Consider the following 26,028-nt stretch of genomic DNA (forward strand, 5'->3'; position numbering starts at 1 on the left):
GAGATGGTTGCCCTCAGTAATTATAGGAGTCTGGAATGAGTCTGACAGGCAGAAGAGAAATAGCAATATAAACACCAGTAGGAGTCAATGAACATACCTTTATCACAGTTTACTGCATCTCCAGATTTAATTGCTTTTGTTTTTCAGTGGCTTTTTAAACAGCTCATTTTTCAGAGATGGTAACTCTTTCAGAAGAAACAGTTTACTTGAAAATGGCCTCATCAGGTCAAGAACTCTCTGGAAAATTCCAAGGTCCTTATAGTCTGCAGAAGCCTCCTATGAGTGTATTTAGTTTGCAGCTCAGTCTCTACGCAGTGGAAGGGACAGTAGTACATTTGTTCTACCTTCAGTTCCTTGTTGTACAAATGTGAATAGAGTAAGGGATCTTGCCACAGGGCTTTTAATGTGTGAATATCAAGCTGGGATTCAAACTCAGGTGTCCTGGCCCTGGGACCTGAAGTCCACTGGGCTGTGTGCTGCATTATTCTGTCCTTGTGTGGATATTCAAAGACCTTATAACACTGGGCCCAGAGTTCAAGCACGTGACTCCCCACCAAGCATTGTTGCTTGTTGGACTGTCAGGAGATTAAACCATGATGAATAAGTGATTAATAAGTTAATTTATAGGTTTTGAAGTGCAATTTCTCACACCACGTTGGTTTTTTCTTTCAGTTCTAAAGGTTCTGAATGTCATGAGCCTACAGTCAAGGTCGATTTAGGTAGAAGCAATGCATCTGGTGGAGAGCAAATGTCTGAATCCCTGTAATATAGGAGGTGTGGCTGAGGGGGAGGCTGCTTGCTGACTATAGCCTGTGTGTGCTGCCACACATGCCCTGTGGGAGTCTGCTAATTGTTAGCTTTGAATGTCTCAGCCACGTAATTCAGTCCATGACTGTACACAGCCCTTTGTGGTTTTCAGAACATGGTCCCTGGTGCCAACTCTGTGGCACCTTTGGCAAGTACTGTACCCTTTCTGAGCCTCAGTTTGTTTGTTTTTTTGTTTCATAAAAATGGGAACAATTTGACCAAGTATGCTGAGTTTTAGCAAGGTGCATATGAAAACTTAGGTGATGCCTAAGCACAATGTCTCATCTCTTGGTGGTAGTAGATGAGTATTCATCTTTTTTTCTAATTTTCATAGAAGCAAGTTTTGCAAGAGTAGAGCAAACAACATCTCCAACACTGTCACTCACTACTGCCCACAAATTACTTGAGATGAGATTTGCTTTCCCTTCCTTAGAAGTCTTACAGTACTTACTCTTTGGAATCAAGTATTTTATACTTACTGAGAAATATTTTTTAGTTACCTGTTTATAATTTTAATTTTTTTCTCTCCTATGTAAATCAGTGGCTGGTCCCCAAGTCTTCTCAATTCCCACAGCACCTAGCAAAGAGCCAGGACCTTAGCAAGCCTTCATTAAATGTTTATCAGCTGCCTGAATTTGTGAAGATGTGAGCAGAAGATAAGAGCACAGCTTGAAGTCAGTGTTTCTCTGCTAGGCTACAGTTCTGCCTGCAGGGTGTTTGGCTGTTAAGACTGCTAGGATTTTAGATTAACTATGGGTGAGAGAGGCACAGAGCCAGGGCTGAGTTTTGGGCAAGAAGGAAATAGTGCTGCTGAAACCCATCATGCCAGCTTGTTAGCTCCATGCCCATGAACAGAGTGTCAGTGTAAGAATTGTCCAAATCTGTAGGGAATTTTTATGAGTTTCTTTGAGCCAAAGTGACAATATATGCCAGGGAGCAAGATCTCCAATGTTCCAGCCAATAACAGGTTGCAGTTCTTTAAGTGCATTTGAGATTAAGGAGAGAATGTAAGGAAGGTTACATGAAGGTGGGAGGAAGCAAAGCCGGGACTGGATTAGAGGACAATTATCATTATGTGTTCTTGTGAGGGTGGTCTGCTTTAGAAGGAGGGCTCTGAAAAGGTGGTCAGGTATGAGAAGTAGGTGTCTGAAGAGAGACATTTCAAATGTGTGTTCATCTAGATTCACAGAGACAATGCACAAGGCTTGCTTAAGGCATAGATAAACCTTTTAATAAAGAATTTATAGGCTTGGGGTATGACCTGCCCAGTGAGAAATTTATGATCATATCACTCTGAGGTGACTTTCTGTAGAATCCCTTTTATTGTCCATAAGACATTATCTTAATTCATCTTTAGAACTCACTCAGGTGTCTTTCACAATTCCTGGAACATAGTAATTAATCAATATTTTTGTAATCAGTAAGTGAAGTCATGCTACGTTTGTTCTTTATGTTAAAATTGTAGGTTTGCATGGTTTAGTTATCCATTCAGCAAAGGTCATTGAGCAACGACTATGTACCAGGCATTGTTCTAAGGGCTTTTGTTCTAATGTAGTGAACAAAACAGACAAGAATCCCAGATGTAATGGGGCTTACATTCCAAGTAAAAATAAATCAGTAACGTTATTTTGTTATGTTAGGTGATGATATGTGTGTGCTATCTGGAGAGAACAAAGCAGGGTCAGGGAGTAGGAAGTATGCATCTGGGGGAGAGGAAAAATTAGAGAGTGCAATTTTGTTTTATTTTTTATTTAAAAATTTTGTTTAAATACGAATCCCTTTACTTCTTATTTTATTTTATGTTTTAGGTTTTATTTATTTATTTTTAGACAGAGGTGAAGGGAGGGAGAAAGTGAGGGAGAGAAACATCAATGTGTGGTAGCTTCTCACGCACCCCCCTACTGGGGATCTGGCCTGCAACTCAGGCATGTGCCCTGACTGGGAAGTGAATTGGCAACCCTGTGGTTCACAGGCCAGTGTTCAATCTGCTAAGCCACACCAGCCAGTGGTAGAGTGTGCAATTTTAAATAGGATGGTTCAGGAAGGCCTCTCAGAGAAGGAAATTTGAGTGAATACCTCTAAGAGGTGAGAGACCGACCTGTGTAATACTTAGAAGAAGGCAGAGACAATAACAGGTGGAAAGGTTTCAATGCAGGAGCATGTGTTGCATTTTGAAGGAGCAAACAGAACAGTCTGTGCAGCTGGAGTGCAGTATGAATGTAGGAGGAGGGCAGCTGCAACCCTGTAATACCTAGTAGCTCATCCTAAGCACCCGATGGCCTTCTTCAAGTGGATTCCTGAGAGTCGGGTGAAATTGCAAGTGCCACGCAGTAATCAGATATAACGATGCTATTCATCCATTAATTCATTTATTCCTTCTTTCATGAATTCATTATTTAACAAATACTTAGCACTTTTAATTAGAGTTTACATTTATTGAATACTTGTCCTATGCTAAGAAATATGTTTTACGTGCATTTTTAAATAACCTTCATACAACCTAATGAAGTAGCTACCTTTATACTGTCAGTTTCAGATGAAGAAACTAATGCCTGAAAAGTATTTTTAAAACATGGTGTCTATCTTCAAAGGACTCATTGTCTCACAAGGGAATTGAGATACCTACACTGACAGTGTGCAAGATAGTTTATAAGTACTATGGCTCAACCAAATTGGAGGCACTTAGATAAAAGAGCAAATGCCAGTTCCTTCCACCAGTTTTTTTTCCTTGGGAATATAATTGCGGTTACAGTATTTTTTCTATGTTCTTTGTGTCTCTGAAAAGCCCAACCATGTGTCAAGTTTTCCAAGTGCCAGTTCCTCTCTTTCCACAAGAAAATGTCATGCAGTTTAGAAGCACTTCCATCCCAACATCTTAGCCACATGGAGTTCCTGGAAAGTCAGAATGTGACTCTGCCATTTCAGCTTGACAGTTTCTTTAAACTTCACAGGGCTTGTCTTCTAAAATGAAATGTGGAGAAAGATGGTCCCTTATGTTTCCTGAGAAACTTTTAGGGGGAGTGTACATTTTTGGAAAATAAATGGACTTTAATACTTGAATTTGTTGTTTCATTGCATTTAAAACACTCTCAAAATCCCTATCTAATTAATTATTTATGCTCCTTGCCCATTAATCTGCTTGAAAAAAGAATCTTGCTCCTCCTTCTCATTACTAATCATATCAGTTACCTCCTGTAGGTAATAAGTGTCTTGATTTCACTCTATATGAAATGCTGTCTCAACACCCCCCTGGACGTGGGAGGAGGAGCTAGTGAGAGTAATTAACTGCTGAACAATTGAAAGGCACTTGGCCACATACAGTGTTTCTGACATTCCAAGAAAGAGGGCTTCTGGCCCCTGCACAGAGTTGAACTGCAGCAATGCAGTTGCTGCCCCTGGGCTGCATCTTCTGGAAAGCAAGGGCATTATTCTCCCAAATGACTCTTTCATAATTTTGCTTTGATAAAGCACTCATTGTGTTATCAGTATGTGGCATATCTAACCGAAAATATCCATCTATATTTGGCAATGAATTTGTGTTGTGGGATATTCTGAATATTGGCTGATCATGTCCAATCTGTCTGTGTGACATTCTGCAGGTTGCCTTTCTTGTCTAGAAGGGAAAAGTCACCGCCAGTTTCCATCCTGTGCTGAGCATGCACCAAGCCAAATCATCTGCTTGGGCCTTCAGCATCAATGTGACAAATCATTTATCTTGCTTCTTATTTCACATTTGTAACTCTGCAGTGCTCAAGAAATTATTTTCAGGAACAAAGAATGTTTTATATTAGAAATGAAGTTCACCAAAAGCAATGACAAACACTTAAGCCAAAGTATTAAAAAACATATATAAACCAAATTATAGCCCAAGGGCTCAATCTGTCCCACCACCTTTTTTTTTTTATGTTTTTTAAAGGTTTTATTTATTTATTTTTATTTTTTAATTTTATTTATTTTTAGAGAGTGGAAGGGAGGGAGAAAGAGAGGGAGAGAAGTATCAATATGTGGTTGCCTCTCACGTGGCCCCCACTGCAGACCTGGTCTGCAACCCAGGCATGTGCTCTGACTGGGAGTCTAACTGGCGACACTTTGGTTCACAGCCCGCACTCACTCCACTGAGTTACGCCAGCCAGGGCCTACCACCTGTTTTTATACAACTTGTTTTGTACTTGATCTGTTACATTTTTAAGTATTTGAAAAAATAAAGAAAATAATATTTTATGAAACACAGAAATGGCATTATGTTCAAATTTCAGTGCCTGTACATAAACTTTTATTGAAACATACCATGTTCATGTATGTATGTATTGTCTATGACTTCTTCTACCCTGTAAAGACAAAGTTGAGTAGCTATGACAGGGACCGTAGGACCTGCAAAGCCTAAAATATTTACTGTTTGCACTTTATATAAAGAGTTTGTTGACCACTGGCAGCCTTAGACTATCATTAGAATTCTGTATATTGATGGATCACAAACTTGTAGTAAGTAAAATTACCTGTATCTGGAGAAAAAAAATAGTTGGTCAACTATTCACCTTTTCTCCATTTAAAAAAACCTTATGGTTTAGTACACAAGTGAAATTATTTTGGAAAAATGACTATCACTAGGTAAAAACATAAAGAAAATGATGGTACTAATTTATACCATATCCCTTTGTGCCATATTTTATGCTTCTTTCTGTTTTTGCTTATATTTAATTCTTCTATTATTTCTGTTCATTTGCTCATTCATTCTATGTAGTCTACCTACATTTCTAGTCTATTTACTCCATGCCAAGTGCCTAGAGTAATACAAATGAGAACAAGACAGAACTCAGACCCTTGCTAAGTCCACAGTCTATTGGAAAGACACAGTAATCAATAAGTAATCACAATGCATTGTTTTAAGTCTTTCCATTGTTCTATGGAATCCCAAGAGAGGGAACGATTCATGGGGAAATGGAGCTCAGCTTTTCAAAAAGAAAAAAATGTATTTGAGCCCTGGCTGGTGGATTGAGTGCTGGCCTGCAAACCAAAGGGTCACAAGTTCGATTCCCAGTCAGGGCACATGCCTGGGTTGTGGGCCAGGTCCTCAGTGGAATGCGCAAGAGGGAATCACACAATGATGTTTCTCTTCCTCTCTTTCTCCCTCCCCTTCTCTCTCTAAGAATAAATAAATAATTTTTTTTAAAGTATTTGAATTGGGGATGAATAACATGCAACCACACTTCAAAGTGGAAAAGGTCATTTTAGGAGCAGAGGCCATTGGACAGAGATATAAAATAGTATGGTGCATTTGAAAACACCAGATGTGGCTGTAGTATAAGATGCCTTAACGGAAGGGTTAGAAGTTCACTTTGGAATTTGGAGGGGAAGATTATGAGGAGCACTGGTCAATGTGACCAGGGGATCTGTACTATATCCTTCAGGCAATAGAGAGCCAACAGAGATTCTGAGAGGGTCAAGACATGGTTACCTGTGCCCTTCAGAAAAATACTCCAGAGCAATGTAGGAGATGGACTGGCAGAGAAAACAACTAGAAAAGGATACTAGTTGTGCAGCTATACCTATATTCCCGTTCAGAGGTGAGGGTCATTGTGAACTAAGGCCATTATGAAGAAGCTATCAAAAAGGAATAGATTGTGTTGCTGCTTATCTTTCTATTAAAATCAGCTTGAGCCATGATAAGGTTCTCAGATTTTAATCTTGGGGCAAGGAGAAGGGTAGGAGGCAAAGGAGAGTCCTGCTGGTATTTTCAATGGTTGGTAGAAGAGTCTTAATTGTGGTTATGTTTAAGTTTTGTTCAGTACACATGTGTAATATCCTGTGGATACTTGTGCTTTTAATTCCACAATGATCAGTGACCTATGACCAGTCTGAGAGACTACTTTGCCCTGGAAACCCTGGTTCTGGCTTTCCTGAGACTGCTCCCTCTTGGGAGAGGCATCGGAGGCCACACTTGCAGCAGATTTATAAATCTCCAAGGAAGACTCTGCAGGTTCCTGTCCAGAGGGGCGCCCAGATATGTTGGGACCTGGGGGAATGGGTAGGGCTCTGTGCTACTCAGCAGAGGTGCTTCAGCCCTCTTCCAGTACCCTCCAGAGGTCACACCTGATGTGATTACTTGTGATGTGTGGAATTCAGATGCTGCCACTTTCAATTTATGGACTGCAAAGCTGTTTGGATGAATCTAGGCATGTGCAGTCATCATTTCTAACATCCCCAGTGAGACTGCAACTTGGCTATCCAGGGCTTCCTATTAAATTGAAGTCTGCTCCTTGGCAAGATAGGATGATGAGTAATTTAGAAGGCTTGTCTTATCTGGGATGTGAGGAGTGGATCTGGAGATACAGCCAAAATGGGTTGTAGGGAGAGGTTTTTATAGGATTACATCCCATGTCTAAGAAATCAGAACAGTGCTACAAAGGCAGGCATTAAAAGATCACTTTTTAGTAGTTGAACTGTTTGAATGATGCTATATTATCTTGAATACTCACTGGTAACATTTGAATCTAAAGAAGACTGAGTGATGGCTTTTTTGGTCAGTGTCACCAAAGAAGAACTGCTGACATGCACTGGAAGTCTGAGACAGTTTCTTTTGTGAGGTGGCTACTTTGCCCAGATTTGGCACAGGAAGAAGAAGCAACCTCATATAACAGAAAAATCATTGACTTCAGAGTCAGGTCGATGTAGGTTCAACTACCACACATCTACTTATGGGACTTCCAGCAAGTCACCCCTTTGGTACCTTGTTTTTCTCATCTGTGTACCTTCACTAGTTTGTTTTGAGAATTGAAATTAATAGTGTGTGTGTGCATGCACACAAGAAGTACCTGGTGGTAGCATGCCTGGTGAGTAATGGGCTCTCAATAAATGTGTTAGTTTTTGACTATCTTTCACAGAATGGTTGATCTCAGTGATAATGAAAATGGACTCCCTTGGAGGACTGTTATCGTGGCATTCTTTATTTCTGAGTAGTAGGCATCCCTCTTCATAAAAAAATCCTGATTTAGAAGCAAAAGTGCTCAGCTTCATTCATTAAACTGCCACTCAAGATGAGAATTTGGGCAAGTCATTTGACACTTTAATTCTTGGGTCCCATGTCTATAAAACATGCACTTTACATGATTAAAATATACAACAAAGATTTTGTAGAGATGCACCCACTTTTTGTGGGCCCAAACCTTCCATAAATTTGCAGGGAGAACTTTGAGAAAATGAACACAATTATAATTTCAAAATAAGATATAGGGCTTAGGAAGGGATTTATGCAAGTGAGGGACCTTCATTAGCTTTATGGTAAATCTGCCCCCAACTTTCTTGCATGTAAGTATATTTATATAATGTATTTATTATAGTGTATATTTGTCGATATGTTGGTGAAAAAATGAATATTAATATGTTAATATGACATACCTGAGGTTTAGAAATAAGTAGAAAAATGATGGGAAAGAGGAGGAAAAAATTCATTGAGCGTTTTGATTTCTTAAAATCTCCTCTAGCTTTATGTAGAGTACATTGATTTCAAAACAATAAACTTTTGATGAGTATGTAGGTGCTAGGCATTATACTAGGCACAAGGGAAACAGAGTATTACTTCAATGAATAACAGAGACAGAATTTTTAAAAGGCAGAATACCTGTCAGTCACTGCCCTCCACATGGGAGTTTCAGTCTCCTGACTCATGGAGAAGTATCATCATAGTTTATTTATCAAAACATTTCAGAGCTCAAGATCTGTGAGAGACCCGTTGAGATTATTAGAAGGATTTATTCATGTATCAAGCATTTATTTGGCATGTACTGGTGCTCAGGATTGAGGGAGGCACTTGGAATTTATTAGTTTAATATTAATATTAGTGCATACTTTTATTGTTATGATTATTTTAGAAGAGAAGAAAACATATTCTCAACAGATGACCTGTCTTACAGCCCACTTAATTATTTGCCTACAGATTTACCTGCAATATCACCCACCCTTTTTCTTTACCTCTGTTTTCATAAATGTCTTATTCAAGGCAAATTCCTCCCATCAGAGCAGTAGATGACTTTCCTTTGGCATTCAAGGTGAGACTGTCTCATTGCCAGAGTAATGGTCTTAATCTGTTACTGGTTGAAAGCACTGCTGTACTTAACACTAGCAAATCCCATGGAAAACACTTAATAGCTATTAACCTAAGACTAGGCCAAGCTGGTTGATCCCTCCCACCCTTCTAAGCCACAGAAGACCACAGGTGTCTAGAGCAGAAAGGCAGGCTAACTATTGCACAGGCCATCTTGGTCAACTCAAGATTCAGATTTTACTGGATAGAGTCTAGGGGATTTTTTTTGTGGATCTTTCCCTTCAAACAGCTCCCCAAATCTGAGAAACAATCTTAGGAATGTCCATCATTAGTTAGCTTTTATGCTGGGCACATCCACACCTCTTCCTGGAAAAAGAAATGGAACGGGACTCTTTACTCCAAACCTAACGGGGCTGCTTCTCTCAAGACCATGGTTCTCAGTGAGCAGGCAGCATGGCTCTCCATCATCCTAGGGGATGGGGGAAGAGCTTGTGCTTTGCAAGATCAATAACTAGCACTGATATTAAAAAGGCAGCTCCCTGGGAAAAGCACATTGCTTTGGAGCACTCAAATAATTCAACTGAAATAGTTTCCTCCACAAAGTAGGCAGTAGGGTAGATACCAGTCTGAGGGAGTCTGTCCACTCTCAAGACCTAAATTGCCCTGAGTGCCCTAATTTATGATATTTTTGTCTCAGTTAAAGCACCACATGTTTGCATGGTGCTTTATACTTTCCAAATCACTTTCACATCCATTATCTAATGTGCTCTTAGCAGCAGTTCTTCAGGGCAGTAGAACATAAGAGGAAGTAGGTAATTAAGTAGGTAATGGCATCCCTATTTTACAGATGCAGTAACTGAAGCTCAGGAAGCTTGGAAAAGGCTATGTAATAGCAGAATGGCTATGATAGTTGTATACAAGCCATTGAAGTCTAAAAAACCCTCTTTCCATTATATCTACATCTTTGATTTACAGTGTACAAAGAGTGTTCGTGTATGTTACTTTATGTACTTCCAAGGCAGTTTGGCAGCAGTGGTTGAGCATCTCAAATTCCTTTTCCAGCTCCAGCATGACCATGTAGTAACTGTGTGATCTTGAAGCAGACATCTGTCTTCACTGACCTCAGTTTTCTTCTTGGTAAAACTGGGCATAAGAATAGCTTTTTTCTTGCAAGGCTGTTGTGTGAATTAAAGATCCTGTATAGAAGCTGCCTGGCAATACTCTGGCACCCAATACATACTCAAAATTTAGCAGCTGCCATTTTTATTTTTAACCATTCTATGAATAAAAAATACTTTGACTACTTTGCAAATGAGAAAGCTGAGGCCATGTGGAAAGGCAGAAGGCAATTCAGTAGATTTCAAAGGTCCTTAGGAAAAAACTATGTATGGTGGTGGGATATGGGAGGTGTGGATCCTAGCTCTGACCACAATTACCAGTATTCTTGGTCTAGTTTGATCTCAGGTGAAGGCACTTAACAATTTTTCCTCCAAGGGTTTTCAGTGGCCAGTTTAGTTTTCAGGTGAATGGAGCTGGGAACTATAAAGCGGTACCAGGTATTTCCTTTTTCGTCTTCCTCTGGAGGCAGCCCTGCTGGTTCGCACCTTTAGTAAAACTAAGGCAGCTACTATCAGATCAAAGTTCCCTTTGCTCCAGGTGCCAGAGTGTGTGCAGAGCAGCTCGCAAAGGTGTTGTATTTGTTCTCCACAATGAGCTGGTGATCCCCACGGTGTCACTACGCCATTCAGAGAATGTGACTGTGTTGAGATGTGTTAGCTCACTCACTTGCCTTTACCTCAGGCAGGTGCCACTTGGCAGGACAAATTGAAAGCTGCTTGTGGCAAAATGAAAGTGTAACAGGCGATACCAGTGTCATCCCCATTGGGATCATTGCTATGTCGGAGCCCGATACATGAAAAATGCCATGGATGCATTTGCATCTCAAGGTGACAGAGGGAGCTGGCTTGAGTCCCCACTCTGGGACGGTAAGCTGTGTTTGACAGCTCCAAATCTTCCCACATGTGAGAGGTATCCAATCAAAATTCATTCTCTACATTCCTCCCAGCTAATAGATGCGAGCAGTGGGGCAGATAATCCAAGACTCATTTCTATATGGCTTTGGAAACCCTTGAATGAAATTTTCTGCAAATTGACCTTCTTAATTTAGTTTTGCTTAGACTCTTAATTTACAATTCATATTCTCCTTAATGAACAGACTACATCAAGGGTGCAGGAAAAGATCTCAAGATGCAATTCTTGTAAATTAACTTCAAATCAGCAATTCATATAACGCATTAATAATAATGATTTACCTAATGCTTATTGAACATCTACAGTATGCCAGGGACTGGGATAGTCTTGGTAGTGCAGCTGGTAAGGGCTTCCTAGGGCAGTAGAAATAGTTCATATAATTAAGTAAGCCAGGTATTTCTGAGCCCTTCTTCCCCTTTGAGACGTTGTCAAACCTTGACTGCACCACAGTTCCAGCCTAGGATAGTCTGAAACTCTCCTGGTATTTTCTGCACATTTCTGCAACTTACTTTCTATTTCTTCCTGTTTCCAGTGCCCTGGTGTTTCTGTGCCTGCACAGATACTATTCTCTTCTCTCCCAGTCAGTGCAGGTATAAAGCAAAGCCTTTTTCCAGTTTGCTGACCGCCCCCCCACATTTTATTTCCTACAACTTGAGAGTCGAAGAACTTTTCTGATGAACTGGATAGACACAATAAGGTGGTCACACATTGCAGATCATGGGGTTTTTCTGCCATCTGTCTGGCTTCCTTGCCACCTCTGCCTCCGGTGCTAGTTTCCTCATGCTTCTCTTCCCCTTCCAAAGCCTTCTCTGTTTTCTTCTCCTGCGTGCACCCCGTTTTCTGCTCTTCTCCCTGGAAGTAGCCCTATCAGGCCAGTCATTTACATAGGAAATGGCCTTATCAAAGCATGTCTTTAAAAAAAACAAATAGGGAGAAAGTCTATTCCTTTCTCTCTGGCCACAGCCATCAGGTCAGCCAAGATGGGCACTTACAAGTACATCCAGGAGCTACAGAGGAAGAAGCAGTCTGATGCGATGTGCTTCCTTCTCAGGATGTGCTGCTGGCAGTACCACCAGCTCTCTGTGCCCCACAGGGACCCCTTGTCCCACCAGGCCCAATAAAGCATGCAGGCTGGGAAACAAGGCCAAGCAAGGTTATTTCATATATTTGGATTCATGCGTGCCATGGTGGCTGCAAACACCCTGTTCCTAAGGGTGCAACCTGTGGCAAGCAGGTCCGTCATGGTGTTAACCAGCCAAAGCTTCCCTGAAGCCTTCAGTCTGTTGCTGAGGAGCAAGCTGGGTGCCACTGTGGGACTCTGAATGTGAGAGTCCTGAATTCTTACTGGGTTGGTGAAGATTCCATGTACAAATTCTTCAGGTTATCCTCATTGATCCATTCCAAAAGGCTATCAGAAGGAATCCTGACACCGAATGTATCACCAAACTGGTCCAAAAGCACAGGGAGATGCAGGAGCAGATATCTGCAGGCCACAAGAGCCATGGCCTTGGAAAGGGCCACAAGTTCCACCCTATTATTGGTGGTTCTTGACACGCAGCTTGGAGAAGGCACAATACTCTCCACCTCCACCATTACTGTTAACATAAGTAGTGTTTGTAAAATTCTTACCTAATAAATAATTTAGGACAGTCAAAAAATAAATAAAAGTAGAAACAAACAGATCTCTTATTACAAGAGACTTTCCTAAGGAACTAACATCTTTCAGTACTGTTATAATCATAACACAGTGGTGTAAATGTGGTGAATAGCAATGGAAAAACATTATGAAGCCCGGAGAAAGGGTATCTAATTTAGCCTGGAGAGGGTGGTGATTTTAACCAGTGAGTGAAGTTGGCCAGACAAATGCAGCGGGTGGGGGTAGGATAGGGAGGTAAGTCTTTCTAAGCAGAGGGGCAAATATGAGCAGATGTTCAGAGACAAGAAGCAGTATAATATATGGAGGCAATTGCAAGTAATCAGTATTTCAGAGCAGGAAGGAAATGGAGAGAGTGGTAGCAATTGAGGCTGGAGAGGACAGGAGGGCTGGGTTGGGGAGGGCCTGAAGTGTCATGTCAGGGAGTTCACATCTTACCATAAAGACAGTGGGGAGCCCCTGCCAGGCATAAGCATATGGACAGACACACAGTGAGAGTTTTGTTTTGGATTGATCACTATAGTGGCTATGGGTGTCTGTAAACTATTGGTCCAGAGCAGGAAAGCCTAGATTACCATCTACCCCATAATCAGTTCACATTTAAAAGGAAGAATTTGAGGTCCTCATGTGGACTACCTCTACAATACCCCAGTTCTACTAGTCTTCCCATTGGCCTCCCAACGGAGGCGCAGGTGCAGAGACTCCTGGGCACACACCGTAACTGGCCCATGTGGATGGCCACAACAAATGAGAACTCTTCTCTTCGACCCAGACATTCTTTGAGAGGAGTCTTGAAATATGAAAAGCAAATATAAAATGCAGAACTATGGGATTTTAAGGCCTGGCTTTTTCATAGTAATGTTCTAGGGACCAAGTAGGCTATTTTTCCTTAGGAGTTGTCTGTGAAGGAAAATAATGAAGAAATAAGTAAAATATACGTTCTTTTCCTTCTGTTAGCACATCTGGCTCTAACAGAAGAGGGCCACACCCTGCATTCTCAGATGATAGAGGATGAGAAAAGTTTAGTTACTTTTCAGTGGGAGGGCTGTGTGTGGTGGTAGGGGAAGGGGCAATAACACTGGGATATTGAAAACCTAAGTAATAGGAAATGTTTTCTCTTAGGTTTGTGATCAGAATTATAGAAAATATGCTTTTTTCCACAAAGATTTAAATACATGATGTGTAAAGAATCCAGGAGAACCACGGATGGAGCCGGTGCTGAAATGAGGACAACATGCCCCCAAAGACCAATTCTATCACTCTCAGAGCAGCCTGTGAGTGTCTCGTTGTCGTTCACACTACGTGGCTTTCTTGTCAGGTGTTCCCATTCAATCTGAGGATATGGCTTTGGGGGCCACACTGGGTTCTTTGTTCTGAGCCTTAGATCTTTTCTCTGTCCCCTTTCCCTCTGTATTGCAGAAAATAGTAGAATGAGTTTGGTTCTTAGAGTGTAGAAAACTGGCTCTTGGTAATATTATTATTATTATCATCTGGCCAAGTTGCTTTGGCAGGGGGTGGTTATTATCTTCTCTGTGCCTCAGTTTCCTCATCTATGAAATGCAGCTGGTCTGCCATTTCTCACAGGTTGCTGTGAAGATTCCTTATAATAGATTGAGAGTATTGTCACACTGCCTGACCCATAACTGCTCCAATAATTACAGCCACTGGTAATATTACCCTCACATAAATTTAGCTCAGTTCTGGGACCACTGTTAAGGCCTAGTTTGTGTATACATATATTTAATTTTCTATATGGATAAGCCTAAAATAAATGCATGAAGCACTGGGATCCTGTTTCTCATGGATGCATTCCCACTGTGTATGTGTATACATGAAGGGATGCAGAGGCCTTTTAAGGATAAATGGTCTTCCTAGTTAAGTATCAAAGATGAGATTAATATAGTTGGCTGGGTAACTGCTCTCAAAAGATCACCAAGACAAGGGAAAATGCTAGCTCAGTTTGGTGCCAGACTTATAGTTCAAGGCAGGAAGTTGCAATAACACAGTGAGCCAGTGAAAGTGCCAGATGCACATGCACCACCATGTGGCACTTCAACTTGCAGATTGCATTCAGAGGGCACCTCTCAGCCTCCTTAACTCCTTGTTGTAATTCTGCACTGCAGACAGGCACGTTCACCCATGCTGCAGAATGAGCCTGGAGAAAAACTCCCCTTTATGCCTCCAAACCATGAATGTTATTTGCTGTCAAATGGTTTCACATTTCTGACAGGAAAGAGTTGCTGGGATAGTCTAAAAGAGAACCGCCCAGAGGCTGTGGCATTTAAAAGTCCATGATAAGTGATGTAGTTTTAAAGAAAGATTCAGGGGGTGATGCCAACATTTATATTTCATATTGCTTGTGAAATTGCTTTCAATTCCGTCTCACTGAGGTCTCTGTACAGTAAAGATTCCTAGGTTGCTATGGAAAATATGCACTTAAGCTGACTGCTATGGTAACTAGTCACACACATATGGTAGAGAGGCATAACATGGCACAGGATTTGCATAACTAATTTGAGCATGTTAGCGAACAGTGCAATCTGTGCTTAGGAGGCTAAGCAATCAGGCTTTTTTATTTTATTGTGCACACAAAAGCATTAAGTATTTGTCTCTGCTGTTACATTGTAAGCTGTCAACTCCTGTCTGATTTCCAGCATCAGTTCACAGAGTATGCAACTGAAGGTGTGTCGCTGTGTTTGTGAGCTTACAAACTGGAATCAGTCTCATTATTCTATAGTTATATTTCATTCATCTGGAGCCGCAAGTCCTAAGCCTCTTTTTCATAGCACAAGAAGGACTTAATTAAACTTTTTTTAGTGTATCACTATTTAATTCAACTTAATTTAATAAATATTTATTTGAGGTGCTGCTACTTGCCTGGATCACACTGTTTCTACCTTTCATGTCTGCAGTGCTTTTGTGTCTGTCGTAACCTGGCATAGTGACTGATGTGTGGTAGATACGAGTAACCATGGGAATGAAAACAGGGTCAGTTCAGGTTTAGTGTTCTCCGAGAACCTCCCCTGACACCCTTGTCCCCAGCAAGGTTAGGTTCTCTGCTCTACTTTCCCAGGATACTCTTTTCATAGCTCAATTATAAAATGTCTACATTGTTCTAAAATTGACAGTTCAAAAACTTTTGTCTCTCTTATTAGATTCTGCGAGCTTTAAAAGGAGAAAACTGTGTCTTATTTACATTTGTGTCTGCTTGGCTTGGCATAGTTCCTATCAGAGAGTAGGCATGTGACACATGTTTTTGAATGAATAACTGAATGAAATGAATTAATAAATGAGTGAGTGAATGATAAGCATCCAGTTGTAGGAAAGAAATATTCAGAATCTCTCCTATTTGTCTATTTTTTTAACCTCCATATTCCTCAAAAATGATATGAAATTCCATAAATGACCTAATTGTCTTTTTTTGTTAATATCCTCATATTCGTGTTATTTTTTTTCCATAGAAGGATAGAGATTGACTTAATACACTGATACCTGCTTTCCTTCCCTAGCATCCTGTGTCGTACGGGCTGTCTGTATTCCTATGCAGAAGGCAGAATGCAGCAACTCACATGAAATCCTCACCACACTCTTCCTGACTCTCCCATGGCTACGTGGAGCCATCAGCTTCAGTGGGGCCACCCACTCACTGTTCTCTTTTTCATTCTCGCACACACACATACACACCTCGCATATCAGCCAGTGTTGTAACAGCTGCAACATAGAGGTACCAGGAGTGAGGCAGAGAGAGGTTAGCATTAAAGGATGAGAAGCAAGGAGCTCTTTTTTATTCATTACTTTGATAAACTTACTTTGACATGATTGTAGGTTCACATACAGTTATAAGAAGTAGTATAGAGAGATCCCATTTACCCAGTTTCCCCCAATTGTAATGTCTTAATGGAACTGTTGTACAATATCACAACCACAATGTAGACATTGATACAATCAAGAGACACACCCCTTGCATCACACAGGGATCCCACAGGTTGCCTTTTCATAGCCACACCTACTTCCCTACCCCTGATCCCTCCCTAACCCCAGCAACTACTAATCGTTTCTAGGGTTTTATCTTTTAAAAAATGTTATATAATGAAATTATACATACCTTTTAAGATTTTCTTTTTTAACTCAGCATAATACTCTGGAGCTTTATCCAAGTTGTTGTTGTATGTGTATCAGTAGCCTGTTCTTGTTCATTGCTGAGTAGTATTTCATAGTGTGGACATACTGCAGTTTGTTTATCCACCGAAAGACTACCTGGGTTGTTTCATATGTGGCTATTATGAATAAAATGATTTGAACATAAGTTTTTATTTTTCTAGAAAAATACATGAGAGAGCAACTGTTAGTTTGAATGGTAGTTGCATTTTAGTTTTGTAAGAAATTGCCAAAGTGTTTCCACAATGGTTGTAGCATTTCTCAGTCCCAACAGCCAGGTGAGTGATTCAGTCTTTCCACACCCTAATGCACACTTGGTGTTTCACTGCTCTTTACTTTCATATCTTGGTATGTAGCGACGTTTCACTATGCTTTTAATTTGCATTTCCTTAATGCCTAATGATATTAACATCTCTCCATATGGTTATTTTGCAATCTGTATGTCCTCTTTGGCCAAATATCTCCTCATGTCTTTTACTTATTGTCTAATTGGATTTTTTTTGTTGTTGAATTTTGAGAGTTTCCTATATATGCTAGATATTAATCTTTGGTTGGATATGTGCTTTTCAAATATTTTTCTCATTGTGTGGCTTGTCTTTCCATCTTCTTAATATGGTCTTTTGTAGAGCAATCTTTTTTATTTTGATTAAATTCAGTTTATCAGTTCTCTTCTTTAATGGATTGTATTTTTGCTTTAAGTCTAAGTATTCTTTGCCTAGCCATAGACACTAAGGGTTTTTTCTATGATTTTTTTCTGGAACTTTATAGTTTTTAAAGCTTTACATTTAGATTCACAAGCTATTTTAATTTTTGTATAATGAGATTTAGATTGAGGTTTTTAGGTGATTTTTTTTTTGTCTCTGGATGTTAAATTACTCCAGCATCACTTGTTGAAAAGGATTACTTTTTTATTAGTCAAAAATCAGTTAGGCACATTTTGTCTCTTCCATTTATCTATGTATTCATCTTTCCCCAAATTCCATATTGTTTTAATTATTGTAGCTATATAGTAAGTATTAAAATCAGATGATTTCCCCACTTTATTATTTTCCAAAATTATTCTATTATCATTATTATCCCTTCATATAAATTTTAGAGTAATCTTATCAATAAATACCAAAATTCTTGTTGGAAATAGTATTAAACCTATACATAAATTTAGAGAGAATTAATATTTTACTATTTGAGTCTTTTATTTAATGAACATAGTATGTCTAATGTTTTGTAGTTTGGAGCACACAAGTCCCACACATGTTTTAGTAAATTTATACCTAAGTATGACATTTTGGGGTGGGCAATTGTAAGTGGTATTGTATTTTTAGTATTGTTGTCTATACATCATTGCAGTATACATCACTAAATTTTATTTCCTGATATTTTAAAAGGACTTTTTGGGTCTGTATCAGTGAGGGATATTTCTCTGTAGTTTTCTCTTTTGTATTGTCTTTGTCTGTGGTATTTGACTACTATAAGAAATGAATTAGGAAGTGTCTACTCCTCTTCCATTTTCCGTAAGAAATTATATAGAATTGGTCTTAATTCTTTTTGAATATTTTGTAGAAGTTTGAAACATAATCATCAAGACATGGAGAGTTCTTTGTTGGTATTTTATAGGCTTATAAACTTAATTCCCTGGATAGTTGTAACCCTATTAAAATATCTATTTCATATTAGGTTGGTTGTAGAAGCCGTTTATGTTTTGTGAGGAATTGGTCCATTCTCCTAAGCTGTCAAATTTGTATTTGTAGAGCTGTGTGTAATATTAATTTGTTAGGCTTTTGAGAGGTCTTCATGATCTGTAGTGATAAGTCCTATTTTATTTTTTATATTAGTGATGCATACCTTCTCTCTTTTATTTGGTCAATTTTGTTAAATGTTTGTCAATTTTATTAGTTTTTCAAATAACCAGCCCGTAGTTTCATTGATTTCATGTATTGAGTTTCAGTTTTGAGTTTCATTGATTTCTGTTCTTATCTTGATCATTTCTCTCATTCTACTTTGATCTCATCCTTTTTCTAGTTCTAGCAAAGTATAAAAAATATCTTACCTCCAATTATGTCCCTTTACACTTCCCTACATTCACTTAGAACCACATCAAAAACATAAGTTTTGTTTTCATCAACAAACATAATTTAGAAAACTTAAGAGAAGAGGGAAAGTCTATTGTATTCATGCATATTTTTCTTACCATGTTATTTCTTCTTTCATGATATTGTTTACTATTTTATCTTTTCCTTTGTGTTTAAAGAACTATTTTTTAAAGATAAATCTGGTAACAAATTCTCTTAGTTTCCCTTTCTCAGAGAAAGTCTTCATTTTCCCTTAGTTCCTGAAGAGTTTTCACTGGGAATGGTATTCTGAATTGATGGATCTTTTCTCTCAGCACTTGAAAAGTGTTGTGTTGCTTCCTTGTGGCCTCCAGAAGGATTTTATTTAAAAAATTTACTGCTATACAGATAGATTTCCCCCTGTAGCTAACATATCCTTTTCTTCTTGCTGCCTTCACAAATTCATATCTGTCTTAAGTTTTCATAAGATTGACTATAAGGTATCTTGGTATAGAATTTTTTATTAACTTCATCCTGTTTGGGTTTTGCTCAGCATCTTGATCTCTACGTGTGTGCGTGTGTGCACCAAATATAGGGCATTTTCAGCCATTATTTCACCGAGTGCTTTTCCAGGTCTGCCCTGTTTCTCCTCTCCTTCTGGGACTGTGATGACACAAATGTTAGATGTTTTGTTATCGTCCCACAGATTCCCTGAGGCTCTTTTCATTTTGGGGTGGGCGTTGGGATTAATTTATTCTGTGTTATAATTTATACTGTTTTATCTTCTAGCTCACTGATATTTTTCCCTCCCTCCTTTCTGTTCCCTTATTGAGTCCATCCATTAAGATTTTTATTTCAATTGAAAAAAATTCAGTTTGAATCTTCTTTATATCTTTTATGTGTTGTTGTTGAGACTTTTTATTTCTTTGCTGAGAATTTCTATTTTCCCATTTGTTTCAGATATGTTCATGACTGCTTACTGAAGCATTTTTATAATGGCTGCTTCAACATCTTTGTAGGATTATTTTAACATCTGTGTGATCTTGGTGTTGCATCTATTAATTGTCTTCTATCTTGTATCTTTAGATCTTCTTGATTCTTGGTGTGTGAGTAACTTTCTCTTAAATCCATTACATTTCACAGCAGGAGAAAGGAAGGCATGAGTGCTGCCTCTTTACTGCCAAGTGGGGCCAGAAAGGTAGGCTTCCCATTCAGCCTCTGGTGACACCAAGGAAGCAAGGCTCCTCATTACTGCTGAGCATGGGTGGTAGTTCTGGCTCTCCAATGGGCTTCCTGGTACCTCTTCTGCTAGTGTTCTTTCCATGGCCTCTACTGACACCATGGTGGGTGGAGGCGAGGAGAGGTGTGATCTTACTGCAGTAGGACTATGGTGACCACCTTCACTTTCCATCAGGCCTCCTCTGATCCCACCCCACTGGGGCGAGGAAGGGATGCTGTGCTTCTGCCAGGTAGGGGTCAAAATCCAAGCTCCCCAAGTAGCCTGTAATGACACCACTGTTGATGGAGATGACTTTCTTATTGCCCAGTGTGTGTGAAAGTTACAGATCCCTGCTGGGCCATTTTTGACACCATCCAAGCAGGGGAACTGGGGAACCTCATCAGAGGCTCACAGGTGTGGTGGTCAAGGCTCCCCACTGGACTTCCCTGGTGTGGGTGGTTGGGGTGATAGTTTTTGTGTGGTGTTTGGCAGGAGGAAAGTGATTATAACTTAAAACTTTTCTGTATTTCTAGGATGCTCCTTTCCTTGCCCATTTGCTTAGAAGGGGCAGGCTTTTGTTAGGGTTTTTTGTTAACATTTGTGTGTTTCCAATTTCTTCAGCTCTAACTCTGAAATATATAAAGAAAAGAACCAGGGAACTCACCATCATGTTGTCCCTCAGTCCCTAAGTCTCTAGCTGGTCTGCTTTCTCCACCCTTTAAGGTCTTCTTGTGTTGTTCTATATATAATGCCCCAGATTTGTAGTTGTAATTCATAGGAAGAACTGGGAAAAGTACCTCTACTTCATCTTCCCAGAAGCAGAAGTATGTAGGTTTCCCTTTTACTATTTGCATATCACTTGGCACTTGACAAGTGGTGTTTTCCTGGGATCAGAAACATTATCACCACTACTAGTTGAGAGAGATCCTCCTAAGCTATAAAACCTGGTTGGTGATGTCACTGGAAACACAAAGTTTGCAATGGGCATGGGCTGAGCATAAAGATGAACAGTAAATGCACATACGACAAAGACTCAGTCAGAAAGTAATCACATCTGCCCTCACTGTAGCATTTACCCTGTGTGCACCATTTGATCATCACTCTTAATAGGAGCAATAATAATAAAAACAACAATAATGCTACTATGTTTGAGTGCCTGTTTCAGTGGTTTGAGTATGTCATGTGATCACTACTTTTGTGTGTGTGAGCTTATTTAATATTTACTATCAAGCTCTGTTCTAGGTAGCACTAGACATAAAGGAGAAGAAGATAGCTAAGGTCCATGCTCTTGTGGAAGAGGCAAATGATGTTGCGTTGGCCAAAAAATTTATTTGGCTTTTTCCATAAGATGGCCCTAGTAGTGCTTAGTTGTCTTTAACATCATTCAAAAACAGTTTTGTTAGATTGTGTTGTGCCAGCTATTATATTAGTGTACATTAAAAACAATCAAAATTGGTGAGTTTTTGTTCAGTCATTTTAATATTGACAATGAAAGAAAATACACAATGTTTTGGGCATATTGTGCTTTATTATTTTAAGAAAGGTAAAAACACAATAGAAATTCAAAAACAAATTTGTGCAGCATATGGAAAAGGTGCTGTGACTGATCGAACATGTCAAAGGTGGTTTGTGAGGTTTCATGCTGGAGATTTCTTGGTGGATGATGCTCCACAGTCAGGTAGACCAGTTGAAGTTGATAGTGATTAAATTGAGACATTATTGAAAAAAATCAATGTTATACTACATGGGAGATAACTGACATACTCAAAATATTCAAATCAATAAAGTTTTGGTAAAAATGAAAAATGTGTCTTTTATTTTATGAGAAAAACTAAATAAACTTTTTGGCCAAGCCAGTATATAAGCAAAAGACTCAACAAACAGGACTTTGGGTAGAAACATGCTAAAACAAGAAAACCTGTGGCCGAGAGCGCCTGGGGAGGCAGGGTCTACTGTAGGTGCATGGATGCTCTATAAGAGCAAGAGCCCTCTACCAAACTTCAGTGCATTTGATGCTTATGAATAATTTTAAATATAAAGACTGAAGGCAAAAGTTCCATTAAAAAGAAACTTTTGCATTCTGTTGGAATCATTGTTTCATTTCAGATGTGTCATAGGTTGATAGTGGAGTGTAAGGTACAAAATGCTTAGAAACCAGAGTTTAGATCATTGCCCACTGATGTGCTTGCTCTCTGGGTAGGATTGTGCTAATTAGAAATATATAACTAACTGATATATATCCTTTGTATCAAAGTTAAAGTAAGCATATGACTCATAGAATTAGTTCTTTCATCTCTCTGTTCATGGTCTCCCTATTTTATAAAGAAAAAACCAAAACAGCTTTCTGTGAAAAAGAAACAAGATAACTTCTTGAAGGGCAACCTTGTTGCATGGTAGCTGAATTTTAATAGAGAATATACACTCCCCTTCACAATGAGCTAGCTACTATTTATTGAGCATCTGCTATGTGATGCGCACTGCATTATGCACCTTAGGTATATTTTACTAAATCTTCACAATAATTTTATTGGACAAGGGTTCATTTGATTCTTTGTTTATAAATAAGGATAGAAGACTCGGAGAGTAAGCTGCTTTTCTCTGTGTGCATCCTCCTACCGAGAATGATACCTGTTCTTCTCTCCACTGTTGCCTGCCTTATCTAGGGCTTCCTTACTGAATTTTTTTCTGGTTAGAATTTGACAAATGGTGGTCCTTGCCAGAGATCAGAAGGCCAGAGGAGAAAAGGACTAGGACGTGCAGCTGTAGTTGTTCACCCATGATTGTAGTTCTTGCCAATCAACGAACACTGCTGCAAAGGCCCCAGCTCTCAGCAGATGCAACTTCTCTATTTTTGCCTTTGCCCTAAGCTCTGGCAGTAATATAACGCCTTCTTGCTCTTGCTTTTGAGACCTGAGTGCCTCATTACTCCTTGTTTATTCCCTTAACCCTGCCCATACCTCCCTTCCTAAATTGCCTTCAGAATACCATCTGAATTACCTTTTATTTCTTTTGCGGACACTATAGGCTATTATGCAGTTAAGTTGCACAGCTAGTATTAGTAAACCTGGGATCCCTATGATTCAAACTTCAATCTGCCTGATTCCAAAGCTTATGCTTTTTCCACTAAAATTACAGTATGGTCCGTCATCCCCAAGCCTTAGTTATGGAAAGAGTTAATGATACACCTAAAATGACAAACATAAACTTAAGAAGTAATTGTTCACACTGGCCAGGTTTTTTGAAATGTGCCCTCTATGGGTGCAGAAGCAGAAAATCTGTGTGTGCAGATGTAATAAACTGTGTGGGGAATTCTTTTGGTGTGTTCTCATTACCAAATTCCTCCACAATTAGGAAACTTTCTGATCATTATGGGTGTCCAATGTAGTATTTTTTATTTTAATTAAACTACATTGAATCTGTAATCACTGTAATGCAGTTAAAAGGTTTGGCTGTGTAAGATTTTAAGTATTTTATAGTTATGTCTTATGATGATCATAATAGCATTTCTCACTGTGGGCATTAATATGAGATAATTGACCTTGGCTTCCATGATTTGCCTCCAGCTTGGGGACATAGCCCCCATCATGGTCAATTATCTTACAGTAATTCCAACAACAAAAGCATCTATTGCTTAATGAATTCTTTTTTCTAAGCACCTTCCAGGACTGGGGAATGTAGTATGGCACATACTAATATAACCGCTTCAGTGGAATTGCAGCCCCACCCCAGGTAACTCACAGGTGGTGGGAAAGTATTTTGTGAGATGGAACCATTTAGGCATATTATTATCACCAAGATAATTTCATATTGGAGACACTGTGAGGATGAATTAGGACTCCACCCTTATCCCAGGGTCTAGTGCTCGATGCAAAAGAGACAAAGTGCTTTGTCTTTGCCAGTAAAATTCAGCTCTCCCTACCCCACCCCCAGCTTGCTCTTCTGAGCTGCTCAGAATTTCTGCAAAGTGCATTTTAAGTGCACTACACCCCCATGTGGTGGCAATAATATTCCTGGGAAGTCATGTGTGACCAAGAGGGACTTTCCTGTTATTGATGAGTTTTCTCATCTCTGAACATGGTGTTTTTAGATCTCAACACAATTAGAATACTTTTGCATGTTATTGAAAAAAACCTTTAAAATATTCTGTGTATAAAATTGTTAAAATCTATTTGTAAAATGTAACTTCCTTCTTAACTTGGTACAGTCATACCAGCTAGAAAAAAGTGACTGAATCCATAAATTAAACAAATAGTTCAAAAAGTGTGTTTTTTAAAAAAGGTTTTATTTGTTTATTTTTAGACAGACAGGAAGGGAGGGAGAAAGAGAGGGAGACAAACATCAATGTATGGTTGCTTCTTGTGCGCCCCTCACTAGGGAGCCCTGCCCAGAATCCAGGCATGTGCTTTGACTGGGAATCAAACCCACAATCCTTTGCTTCACAAGCCCATGCTCACTCCACTGAGCTACACCAGCCAGGGCAAAAAACAGTGTGTTTTGAACACCTATTATGATAGTGAATTATATCACATCAGAAGTGGTGGGAAAAAATGTTAACTTGTGAATCAAAAGAGATGAGTTCTAGACCGAGACCCTCCACTTGCCAGCTGTGTGGCCTTGTCCATCCTTTCTAGCCTCAGCATCTTTGTCCTGTCTCATTTGTCACTTTAACGGTTGTCAAGTATGGAGTAACATTGTATTAAATTACACTTTAAATCCTTTTAATTGAAACTAGTACATTCTAGCTGCACAGACTTAAGTCATATAACTAGCTAATTTATTGTATAATTTCAGGGGCTCTGAATATTGCATTTTGAAACACTGTCTTTAAAATTTTCTGTGTGTTTTAAAACTAAAATTAATACACATACCTATAAATCTATGTTTATAGTGAATATACATAAATAGTGGTGAGAAAGTGAAATAGTTGAACCAGCTGTGTTTCTTTTCTAAAATAACTGTAGCTATTTTTTATGTTGCTATGGACTGACTGATTCTTAATCTCTTTCTCAAGTTTGTATGCACAGCTGTGTGAAACTGCCCGGTCTCCCCCGAACATAGTGTAAAACCTGTTTCTCTGGCAACAGTAATACATTTAACTCATCAGACGAGGTGGTGTGGTGTTCACTGGCTATCTGTTTTATGCTCGATTTGTCCTACAGAGGTATTTTGTGATTTAGACTAAATCTGTGAAAGAACTTTTTATAAAACACAATGTAAATGGAAAGCAGTATTATGATCCAAGGTTCAGTTAAACCGTGTTTGGGGGATATTATTTGTTACTGTTACTGGATGGGTGCAGGACAGAGAAACAAGAAACCTGGTTAGGAGAAAAAAAACTATCACTTGAATGTTTCCTGGAAACCTTAGGATTTAACAATTTGTGATACAGTTTCATGTAGTAGAAGAAAGTCTTAAAATATATTTCCTCTGGATCTGAGGCATTGATAGAAGTTTGAAAATAAAACCTCATTGTAAAATGCTTTATCAACATCTTGCCCTGATGCTCTTTAGTAATCTTTGAAGAATAGTAGATGGGACTTAATGGGGGTTTTGAGTGTTTTGTATACCTTTGGGTGGAGAAGGATCACCACAGGCACCATATGACAGCCTGGGGATTGGGTGACACCAAAGGATAAATATTTATTAGTGGTCTTGTTAGAAACTCCAAGAAAAACAGGTGACTCTCAGAACATCCCTGTCCAGCAACCACCATGCTTTCTAGGCCTGCACCTCACAGGAGAGTTCAGAAACAAGAGCTAGAGAGTTGCTTTGCAAAGTGTTGCACCAAGATTATTTATTTTATGTGTGTCTCTTTGTTTCACTCTTGTCCATAATCTTCTGGGTGATTCTGTAGAGGACCCTTGGGGCTGAGTTTATTTTGTGTTTAGAAAACTCCATTTGACAGCATGATCTTTGATCCTCTTCCCAGTGAGCAAGGTGGAGCTGCCCCGAGTCACTGTGATGTCTGTCAGTAACAGGGTTGGGGAAGGGTCCCAATGCGAGAAAATCCAGATGGCTCCCATCTGAGGACTTTGATATGTTTCTTTGATTCATTCCATTTGATTAGGGA

The 26,028-nt window shown here is 39.2% G+C and overlaps 1 protein-coding gene and 1 pseudogene across 11 annotated transcripts in view; both read left to right on the forward strand.

The window, feature by feature from the left end:
- The window catches only part of DLG2 (discs large MAGUK scaffold protein 2), a 1,904,207-nt gene that overhangs the window by 684,825 nt on the left and 1,193,354 nt on the right, over nt 1–26,028 (forward strand). The window lies entirely within an intron of this gene.
- On the forward strand, nt 6,004–13,540 carry LOC118501482 (annotated as a pseudogene).

Source organism: Phyllostomus discolor, chromosome 6, assembly GCF_004126475.2.
Source record: "Phyllostomus discolor isolate MPI-MPIP mPhyDis1 chromosome 6, mPhyDis1.pri.v3, whole genome shotgun sequence".
Classification (NCBI taxonomy): Eukaryota; Metazoa; Chordata; class Mammalia; order Chiroptera; family Phyllostomidae; genus Phyllostomus; species Phyllostomus discolor.